The sequence below is a fragment of the Haemaphysalis longicornis genome, unplaced genomic scaffold (assembly GCF_048455015.1).
Source record: "Haemaphysalis longicornis isolate Haplotype H1 unplaced genomic scaffold, Haemaphysalis longicornis Haplotype H1 scaffold_10, whole genome shotgun sequence".
Lineage (NCBI taxonomy): Eukaryota > Metazoa > Arthropoda > Arachnida > Ixodida > Ixodidae > Haemaphysalis > Haemaphysalis longicornis.
In genome coordinates, this window is record NW_027526204.1 from 114,941,540 (window position 1) to 114,951,564 (window position 10,025).

At 47.1% G+C, this 10,025-nt stretch overlaps 1 non-coding gene across 1 annotated transcript; it reads right to left on the minus strand.

The window, feature by feature from the left end:
• Positions 1–630: 630 nt before the first annotated feature.
• On the minus strand, positions 631–705 carry Trnai-uau (transfer RNA isoleucine (anticodon UAU)). The gene has a single exon. It is a non-coding gene; the product is annotated as a tRNA-Ile (tRNA).
• Between the last annotated feature and the right edge of the window lie 9,320 nt (positions 706–10,025).

A 10,025-nucleotide genomic window follows, 5' to 3' on the forward strand; every position in this document is an offset into this window, starting at 1 on the left:
AAATGAGGGGCTCGTTAGGAAATACAGAAAGAAATGCCGGCAGTATACAATGCCAAAGGAGGCATAGGGGAATGGTTAGACTATTTTTTGACCGTTAGTGAAGTTATATATTTTTATTAATTTTACGTAGAAAGATAGAAAGAAAGAATAGCACGCGCAAAGAGTGGGGACCGAACCCACACCATTCGATTAAATCTCGAATGCCTTACCAATTCGGCTTTCTGGGCGACTGTGTTCTCCCTCACTTTCTGGGGTATTTATATTTAGTGAAACTGTATCTGACGCTTGAGGGTGATAGCCAGCGCCACTCAGGCTATACGGGGAGAAGGGGACTTTCTTTTCGAACCCCGGGGCGTGACTCGAACGTCTACAACCTGTCATGAGCGGGTAACTGGCGGGAAACCCTCTTATGCTATTTTGGCATCAAGGCTGCCAGAACCGAGGCCCTCGCTAAGCTTTCGCAGGATAATATCATTTGGAAATGAGGGGCTCGTTAAGAAATACAGAAAGAAATGCCGGCAGTCTGCAACGCCAAAGGAGGCATAGGGGAATGGGTAGACTATTTTTTGACCGTTAATGAAGTTATATATTTTTATTAATTTTACATAGAAAGAAAGAAAGAAAAACACGCGCCCAGAGTGGGGACCGAACCCACGCCTTTCGATTATATCTCGAATGCCTTACCAATTCGGCTATCTGGGAGGCTGTGTTATCCTTCACTTTCTGGGGTATTTATATTTACTGAAACTGTATCTGACGCTTGAGGTTGGTAGCCAGCGCCACTAAGACTATACGGGGAGAAGGGGACCTTCTTTTCGACCCACTCTGGGCGCGTGTTTTTTTTTCTTTCTTTCTATGTAAAATTAATAAAAATATATAACTTCACTAACGGTCAAAAATAGTCTAACCATTCCCCTATGCTTCCTTTGGCGTTGTAGACTGCCGGCATTTCTTTCTGTATTTCCTAACGAGCCCCTCATTTCCAAATCATATTATCTGCGAAAGCTTAACGAGGGCCTCGGTTCTGGCAGCCTTGATGCCAAGGTAGCATAAGAGGGTTTCCCGCCAGTTACCCGCTTATGACAGGCTGTAGACCTTCGCGTCACGCCCCGGGGGTTAAAAAGAAGGTCCCCTTCTCCCCGTGTAGTCTGAGTGGCGCTGGCTACCACCCTCAAGCGTCAGATACAGTTGTAGTAAATATAAATACCCCAGAAAGCGAAGGAGAACACAGTCGCCCAGATAGCCGAATTGGTAAGGCATTCGAGATCTAATCGGAAGGCGTGGGTTCGGTCCCCATTCTGGGCGCGTGCTTTTCTTTCTTTCTTTCTCACGTAATTAATAATAAAATAAAAAATAATGTAACGTCACTAACGCTAATAAATCGTCTAACTGTTCCCCTATGCCTTCTTTGGCGTTGTAGACTGCCGGCATTTCTTTCTGTATTTCCTAACGAGCCCCTCATTTCCAAACCATATTATCTTGCGAAAGCTTAACGAGGGCCTCGGTTCTGGCAGCCTTGATGCCAAGGTAGCATAAGAGGGTTTCCCGCCAGTTACAAGCTTATGACAGGCTGTAGACCTTCGCGTCACGCCCCGGAGGTTAAAAAGAAGGTCCCCTTCTCCCCGTGTAGTCTCAGTGGCGCTGGCTACCACCCTCAAGCGTCAGATACAGTTGTAGTAAATATAAATACCCCAGAAAGCGAAGGAGAACACAGTCGCCCCGATAGCCGGATTGGTAAGGCATTCGAGATCTAATCGAAAGGCGTGGGTTCGGTCCCCACTCTGGGTGCGTGTTTTTCTTTCTTTCTTTCTCACGTAATTAATAATAAAATAAAAAATAATGTAACGTCAATAACGCTAATAAATCGTCTAACTGTTCCCCTATGCCTTCTTTGGCGTTGTAGACTTCTGGCATTTCTTTCTGTATATATATATATATATATATATATATATATATATATATATATATATATATATATATATATATATATGTATGTATGTATGTATAGCCAATCAGAAATACGACATGAGGGGCTCGGTGAATTAAGACAGAATAAGGGTTGGCAGTCAAGAAAACCTCGGACAGCAAAGGGGGGAATGCAGTAGACCATAAAAACAGATGAAGTTTTTGAGTCAGAAATAAAGTGAAAAAATTCCCTTGGGGTGGGATCCAAACCCACGACCTCCAGAATACTACGGGTCGTGTGCGATGACCACTACGCTTCCGGCGGGGCTGTTTCCTCACCAATTTCTCGGGTATTTATCTTAAGGTATTTCTTGTTTCCTGCACTAGGGAATCATAGCCAGCGCCACTCGGACTACTCGGGGTGAAGGGGACCTTCTTTTTAACCCCAGGGCCGTGACTCGAGTGTCTACGACATGTCTTGAGTGGTCGACCAGCGTTCAACCCTCTTAAGTTCCCAATGGCACCAAGACTGCCAGAACAGAGGCCCTAGCTATGCATGTAGTGAATCAAACGGGACATCAGGAGCTCGGTGAATTAAGACAGAATTAGGGTTTGCAGTCAAGAAAACCTCTGAAAGCAAAGGGGAGAATGTGGTAGGTCATTGAAACAGATGAAGAATTTGGAAAGACAGAAGGTGTAGAAAAAATGCCCGCCGGCTTGGATCCGAACCCACGACCTTCAGAATACGCATCTGGTGCGATGACCACTACGCTACCGGTGGGGCTATTTTCCCCTCCACTTTCTGGTTGTATTTATGTTAAGATATTTTTGTTTCCTGCACTTGGGGGTGGTAGCCAGCGCCACTCCTACTCGAGCTGAAGGGGGCCTTCTTAGTTAACCCCCGAGCCGGCACTCGAGTGTCTACATGTCAAGAGTAGCCATATATATATATATATATATATATATATATATATATATATATATATATGAGAACTAAAGACAGACGGACGAGAAAAACATTAAAAAATAAAAGTTTAATGACGTTTCAGAAAAAGGCCTTCCTTTTTTCAAGTACTCTTAAGGGGCAGTGACACAAAAATTTTGCATCTTGCTTTTTTTTGTTGCGATAAGTAGCTACTGACCTTCTTATCACCTGTAGAAACCTCATTTGCTTCAGCTGCGACGGTTGTTTAATTAGAGGCATTTTTCAATGCGGCCAGTCGCAGTTTCGGTGGCAGCGGATGCCCCGACACGATGGATATTGTGTGAACAAAGCTGACCACGTGACGGTCGGAGGGATATCACAGAGGAGAGCTGCCGCAGCACTGTCGAATCCGCATCTCCGACAGTTTCTACGAATGCCCCCACATACTAATCTCGAGAGCCACCTAATTAAAAAGCGACCGTGGACGTAACGCAGGCAATGGGAGTGCAAATGCTACCACGGCTAAAGAACGACGCGCGACGCTCGAGACAGTGGGGGGCAAGACGCGCGCTGGAAGCAGCCGGCTGGTCTGCCTACAGGTCCGCCTACAGATGTGTTCGGCTTGGCACTGCGGCGGATGTTCGATTTCCGCTCTCATAAGCGGTGCAGATGAAAATTTTTAATGCAACCCGCCATCACATCTTTAACTCCTTTCTCATATAAGCTGCCATGGTTGGGACTTGGGTACAATTTTGTGCAGCGGTAACAAGCTATCACTCGAGCTCCCAGCGCCGGCCTGGGCCACTTCGCAGCCGTGGCCGCCGCTTGCACAGTGACCATGCGGCTCGCTCAGTGGGCTTTCCGTGTCTCAGGCGCGTTTTCGCGCCCAATGTAAATAAAAAGTAATAAAGACAGAGTGCCTCGAATCGCTGTAGAACTGTGGTCAATGCCGGCTGCTCGATGAGCCGACGAAATAACGGCGCCTCCGCCGCCAACGATCGGGTAAGTCATTCGTTCTTGAGAGCGGAAGCTTCGCCCTCCGATTGGAGCGGCAAGCCGGCGAAAAACGCCAGCAGCGCGGGAGCGGCGAACACAAACTCGTGATGTGTTTGGATGTTGTTTATTTACTAAATATCCACGGGATGTCGATTGCGCGTGGTCGTCTGCTGGCTGCTCGGTTGCGTTTCGCACACTTTCTAGGCTGTATGCTATATGCTGTAGGCTATATGTTCTAGGCTGTATTCACCGCTCATACTTTGCAGATGATGTATACGTGTTCGCAGCAATCTATCTACGAAGTTATCTCGACTTCAAAAATTTGTGTCAGTACCCGTTTTAAAAAGGAAGTCCTCTTCCTGAAACGTCAGTAAACGTATTTTTAACGTTTTTTCGTCTCTATCTTTACTTACCTTATTTTCTCGCGCTCTTAGTTTCCAGAACAGGCGGATCATACTTCAGCTGTTTGCTTATTTCAGGCTACCATTGTTTTGTATCTACCTTAAACTTGAAACGGCTGCCTCTGTTTTAGAACAAACTCTCCACTACCCAGTGTTGCTTCCTTGGAGTATACTTCCACTCTAACGAGTTTCCATTGTGTTAAACGAAGGATATTTATTTAACAGGTCTGGGGACCAGCCTGAATGCTGCCTCCGGTGATCCTGAGGGGGACGTTCAAGAGCGAGAGCCGACACTTTCCTTGCAAGCGGAATGTGGATACTTCCACTTAGCAGAGGACTTTTTTTACTGGCAGTTGCCTCCAGCGTACGTGTCCAACCTCAGAGTGACTGCTGTTGACCCAAAGCCGAACGGCACACTACTGCTGCAACTCACGTGGACGTGGCCCGGAGCCCATATGTACATCGGCAATGGTGAGCTTTCAATCCGCTTGCTGGAGCGAGTGTGTTCTACTATGGAAGGGTAACCAGTGATCACTGGAACGATCATTGCAAAAGCTGGGCGCAATATAAATAACCGTCCTTATATTTTTCTGAGCGAAAACCTCTTAAACCTCACACCTCAAAACTCGGTCTCAAACCTTACACGAATTTCGCATTTTTTGGTTTATTTTGTTTGACACGAAGGACCAAGCTCCTCCTGTGGCAAAATGCCGGCCAACTTAAACGTGCAAGCTGATCTTCGAACGACGGTGCCACGGGGGTATGCAGAACGAAACTCGCGATGCCGAAACCAAATTTGACGGAAGACCTCACCTTTTTTTGTCCCTAGCTTACGAAGGTACAAATGGTTGCATAACCGCTCATAAGTCAATAAAATATTCGAACGGTTCATTGTTGCAAAGACAGATGTGCAGTAACTCAGAGAATCAGAATTGTCTACTGTGTAGCACCCTTCTGCTGCTTGTCTAGCTCTCAGGTCGCCAGTGACTGCTGTGAAGACCAGATCGGTCTGATTCAGCGCACACGCAATGCAGCAGAGGCCGTTGGAACCTTAGACCGTGGGTACCACCCCTTATCTGTGTAAAATGCAAAATGTGTTGGCCGCCTTACCTGTGCAAAATGCGGCCAACATGACCACCCGTCCAAAAACTGCAACACCCAGATTTTCACCTGTGCCAACTGCCAGGGGCTCCATGCAACGTGGTCCCGCACTTGTGGAAATTTAAACAGAAAAAACAAATCACCAATGTAACGGTCACTGAAAACATTACCTTCCGAGAGGCGCGAAAGAGGTCCACCTCTTTCCCCCTAGGCAGGTACGCCGACGCAGCTCGCCGGGGGGCGGAGCGGCGTCTGATTTCGGCAGGGACCCAGTAGCAAGTGTCGGACTTGGTCCTGCCCCCGCCCTTCCTGGGTTGCGTCCGGCGGCCCAACCCGTGTCCACACCGCTCGCTGAGCCAGCAGTGGTTGTGGACACAACTACGTCTGGTAAGAGTGATGCTGCATCCTCCACTTCCGTTCCACCTTCCCTAACCACATGCAAGGGCACGGAGGAGATGGAGACAGGAACCAGCGGCAGCTCCCAGCCCCGCCGCACCGCCTGTGCCACCCGGGGCGCTCCTGACGCCCTTGGCGGTCGCGGCTCGATCGAAGGGCACCGGAAAGGATGCCAAGTCTGGGGGGTACGGTCCGCCGGGTACCCCTTCCAAATCCGATGACATGGATATGGGACGTTTCCTGTCTGCTTCGCAGCGGAAGGAGTGGGTCCCTCCATCGAAACCTCTAGAGAAGGTCCAAAAACCCCTCCCAAGAGTGCAAGACCTGAAAGACCTTACATAAATAGTCGCACTCCAGTAGCTCTGTACACTTCATAATGGGAAGAAAAAGCATAATACAATGGAACTGCAGAGGCCTTCTTAAAACTCTTGACGACGTGCACGAGATCCTGCATGCTAATCAGCCAAGTGTAATGTTTGCGCAAGAAACACATTTGAATTCTAAACACACAAATTTCTTGAATAGTTACCTGGTGTACAGAATGGACAGGGATGGCTGCACACACTCTTCTGGCGGTGTGGCCATAATAGCCCGGAAATCCTCAGCACGCCACCCTGTTACTTTGAACCTTGAGGCTGTAGCTATACGCTTAATAATTTGTAATAGGTGGATAACGATATGCTCCATATACATTCCTCCTGATGTTGCACTTTCGAGCTCTGACCTCGAGGCGCTGGTTGACCAGCTGCCCGAACCATACATCCTTACAGGCGACCTTAATGCTCACAACTCTCTTTGGGGCTCTTCTCGCACGAAGCCCGAGGTCGCCTGATAAATTCCTTACATCTTCAGGAGCATGCCTTTTCAACAATAAACACCCTACATATACCATAACGTAGGACAAACACATACGCACATCTTGAATTGGCTATTAGTTCTGCAATTCTCTTTCCATGTCTTGAGTGCGGTGTGGGCACGGACCCATATGGTAGTGACCACTTCCGCAACTCACTAACGTATATATGTAAAAGCCCATGCAGTCCATTTTCCCAGAAAGGTTCAATGAAGCAAGAGCTACGAGCACGAGAGTCCCAGAACAAGGCGTCGGGTATCCTTCGTTGGTACCCAACGTTGGGTAACCTTATTTTGTTGAAACGGGCCAAGGCCTTCGGAAAACGTGTGCGCCGTGAGGCAAAAAGAAATAGTTGGCGCTCATTCATAACATCCATAAACTCGTACACAGACACCTGCAAGGTATGGACACGTATACGCAAACTCAAAGGACAATAGACACACAGCCTGCCCCTGGTCAGTACAACAAAAGACACACAGGAAGACCAGGCTAACACACTCGCAGAACACTTCCAACATGTGTCCAGTTCAGCACACGACACGAACACTTTCCTGAAGTATAAAGACTAGTGAAAAAAGTCTCTACACGACAACAAATCACAGACTTCTTACAACTCCCTGTTTTCACTACATGAGTTGAGGGCTGTTCTGAGGACGTGTAAATCCTCAGCTCCAGGCCCTGACAACATCACTTACACAATGCTACAACACTTACACACAGACACACTTGAAACACTTCTATATCTATATATAAAATATGGCTTTCGGGTCACATTCCACACTCTTGGAGGGAGGCCATAGTAGTGGCTTTTTTGAAGGAGGGAAAGGACGAGTCCTCCCCAACAAGTTACCGTCCTACAGCCCTGACGAGCTGCCTGTGCAAGCTCTTCGAGAAGATGATCGATCGCAGGCTCATGTACTTCCTTGAGTACAACGGTCTTCTCGGGAGCGGCCAGGCAGGCTTCAGGGTGGGGCGATCGACGAACGATCAACTGGTAGCACTTGACTCGTACATCAAGGATGCCTCCGTGCATAACCAGTATTGTTTAACTGCGTTTTTCGACCTCGACAAGGCATACGACACCACTTGGCGATATGGGATCTTTAGTGACCTGAAGTCATTCGGTGTTTCAGGTAACATGTTAAACACTTTTGTTATTTACTTGTCAGACAGAACGTTTGTGTGAGAGTTGGAAAATTGCGTCCCGCAAGGTGGAGTGCTGAGCCGCACTCTCTTCATAATTAAGATGAACTCTCTTGGAAAGGCATTGCCAACTACAATTCCTTATTCTGTGTATGTAGAAGACGTCCAGATATCCTATAAATCATGCAATATATCAATCTGCGAAAGTCAAGTCGAGCTTGGTGTCAAGAATCTAGGCGGCTGGGCAGACAAGAATGGTTTTAAATTGAATCCTGCAAAAATTTCATGCAGCGTGTTCTCCAGGAAGCGCGGGGTCCATCTGGACCCAGACATTACTCTTAATGGCGTGTCGCTTCCTGTGAACAAGGAGCACAAGTTCTTAGGTGTTGTGTTTGGCCACAAACTCACATTCATTCCCCACATCAAGGAAATTAGGCATAAATGTCTCCAAACAATGAATATCCTCAAGGTTCTCTCCCACCAATCCTATGGTTCCAACAAAGAACTACTGCGCTTGTATACTGCTTTGGTTGGGTCTCGTTTGGTGTGGTGTATGGGTCGGTGACTAAAACAGCGTTACGAATGCTTGATCCAGTGCTACACTTGGGGCTTCGTCTCGCATCGGGTGCTTTCGCACTAGCCCTGTCGAGAGTGTTTGTCCAGTGTAACAAATGGAGCCTTGAGAACCAGCGAACGTACATGGACTTGCTTTATGCTTTTAAAATATCAGCGCTGAATAATCATCCCTTTCATTCTGTCTTTAACGATACATCCACATCTCTGCTGTTTGTAAATCGTCCATCCGTTCCTCTGCCCTTTCCCTTAGAGTGAGAGAGCAAGCCTCTAATCTCAGCGCTTTGTTTTTGGATGTGTACAGATCATCCTTTTCAGACATTTTACTGCCTTAGAAAGTTCGTGCTGTGTCGTGCAAACTTTCTTTCATAAAACTTGACAAAACTCGGGTACCACGAGCTGCATTACTGCAGCACTTTCTGTCTCTGAGGTTTAAATACCCATGTGCAGAATTCTACAGTGAAGCATCTAAAACCTCTACTATGGTGTCCTGCGCTGCTCATGGTCCGAATTTTATTGCAGCCAGAATCACGAGCGCACACACAACCATTTTTTCAGCAGAAGCATACGGAAGCACATTCTTCAAAATCAAATTCGCAATTCCATCATCTATACAGATTCCTTGAGTTGTTCGCGCACTATCATCGCACAAGCCTCCCAAAAACCACATAGTTTATCTTGTGTTCAACACTATTATGTCTGTGTATGCGCAAAAGCATGAGCTGCTCCTCTGCTGGGTCCCAGGACACGCTGGGATTGCTGGGAACGAGTAGGCAGACGAGAGGGCCGCTGCTGCTGCACTCAGGAACGCTGTAGACATTACAACGGTACCATATACAGACTTTAAGCCACACATAAGACAGCACTTGCGCAGAACATGGCAAACACACTGGAATGGACAGACAGACAACAAACTACATGTAATAAAGCCACACTTGTGACGGTACACAGCTGACTCACACAACAGACACATGGAAGACGCCTTGGGTAGGCTGCGAATAAGGAACACCCATGCAACTCACTCGTATCTGCTGACGGGATCTTCTAGACCCCAGTGTAGTAGGTGCAGAGAGGTCCTATCCGTAGTGTACATACTAATCACATGCAAGGCACTTTACACAACACGACACACACTTGAGAGAACTCTACAGACAACATATTTCCCTACATCTATCGTTGTTTCTGGGTAACAAGGCCATGGTTTCCGTGAAACGTGTGTTTAAGCATTTGTCAGACGTTAAGTTTTTAAACCTCATTTCCTATCACGCATAATCAAATGTGGCCCTATACACCAGCCATCACCATTATCTTTAATTGATTTTACTATATTCGATATGCATGTTTCTATACCTACTTTTTGTGGTAATCACTTCTCTTCATTAAATAACTTCTTCTCTGCCACTCTTTGCCCTCGTAGGCCTTGTGCCATTAAACGCCAACCATCGTCATATTGGGAACGATGAACTGTGGGAATATTCTATACGACGGGCATCAGCTGTTATGCTACTATTTTAGATTTGGAGACGAAGAATGTCTGATCTTGCGCCATAGATTGGTCGGTGCAAATGGGTGCAGGGAGACGGAAGGGGCGATGGCAGGGTTTACAGAAAAAAGGGGGGAACTCAAGATTGCACAGGTAAACATGCTGGGTGGCAGGAAAAGAGAGGGATTCGTAAGCAGCTAGAAGAGGGAAATAACCGGATATACGCCATGACCGAAACACAACTACAGG